This window comes from Carlito syrichta, unplaced genomic scaffold (assembly GCF_000164805.1).
Source record: "Carlito syrichta isolate Samal-C Ts95f unplaced genomic scaffold, Tarsius_syrichta-2.0.1 Scaffold163967, whole genome shotgun sequence".
Lineage (NCBI taxonomy): Eukaryota > Metazoa > Chordata > Mammalia > Primates > Tarsiidae > Carlito > Carlito syrichta.
The window spans coordinates 1-1,436 of record NW_007108063.1 but is presented as its reverse complement, the minus strand read 5'-3'; the positions used below and the strand labels follow the sequence as shown (position 1 = coordinate 1,436).

The 1,436-nt window shown below is 40.3% G+C and overlaps 1 pseudogene; it reads right to left on the bottom strand.

The window, feature by feature from the left end:
• Window positions 1-8: 8 nt before the first annotated feature.
• On the bottom strand, window positions 9-662 carry LOC103252493 (annotated as a pseudogene).
• Between the last annotated feature and the right edge of the window lie 774 nt (window positions 663-1,436).

Below are 1,436 nucleotides of genomic sequence, written 5' to 3'. Positions count from 1 at the left end.
TTCTTGGCATAGGTGATCTTCATGGCATGGGATTGTGTGATTTTGAATCCTTGTAAAGCATCCCTGGCAGTACCAGCCTTTTCATCATTTTCAAATTCAGCAAAGGCAATGTCATGCCTCCCAGGTACATAATGTACTTCCTTGAAACCAGGGAACTGATTAAGCAGCATGGATAACATCATCTCATTAGTCCCTTCTAGTAAGTTATTAAGGAATAAAATATAGTTTGGAGGGTAATCAGGGAACTTGGGGATTTGGTTTTGTATTTCCTTGGGTATTAGCTGAATTTGGCATTCCCTGGCCAGGATTTTTGTTTGCAGTTGTTGCAATCTGTTCCACAGTTTTAGCTTTTTTCTTTTCTGTGGCATCAAAAGTGCCCAGCATTTTAGATATTATATCAGAATCTGTTTTTGCATACTGAATTCGCATTGGTTTACCATAAAATGGAAATCCTTGTAACTGCCTCAAAGCATTTGTGGATGAGCCCAGTTCCTTAAATATGACAAAGGCCTGCCCCTTATCTTCATGGTCTTTAAAGCCACAATATCCACCACATGGCCAAACTGGGTAAACAGGGCATAGAGGGAGCTCTTCAATTCTTCTTTTTTAATTTTGTCATTCATATTGTTGATATAAATGTTATGATTTGGTCTGATATCCATGTTTGGGTAATTCTTTGAATAGCCTGAGACCTACGCAGTCTCTAGGAAGAATCAGAGTCCACAGTCAGGTTTCCTTTGGCCAATTACAACAGAGAGTAAGTTGGTGAATAAATATTTAATTATTGCAACCAAAACCCTGAAAGACCTACCTCCAAATAGAATGTTTTGCATTCCCGAGGCATACTATATGGATATATCCTTTTTTAAAAATCCATTTGCAGCTGTCCTTTAAAGGAAGAAAATGGAAAACAAAAGAATTATCCACACATATACCTGCATCACATGAAAGCTGCTTACAACCTTCTGCCACCCAGCATTACTCTAGAGACATTTTTCCATGAAAATCGGAAGCTTCAAAGGTTTAAGAAAAGTAAAAGTAGTGAAGTAGCACTACCCAGGAAGCCAACAATACTAGCTAGCTGTACTCTCTTCTCATCTTCCCACTGCAATCAAATGACACTGTCACAACATCCCACACACACCGACACACACACACAAACACACACACACACACACAAACACACCCGAAAGACATGCTGTAGGAATTGCACACATGTATGAGGAATGTACACACCACCATTGAGCCGAGAACAATGCCTGCAGACAACAGCATAAGATCCACACCAAAACAGGCATATATCAGTGTGCATCCATCATACACAAGACGAGACAAACAGACAGGCAGACACCTAGTCCCACATGAATACCCCCCTTACCCCAAATCCCTGTCGGTCACTCCATGCAAACTCACATAGAATGTTTGACTCAGAAGTG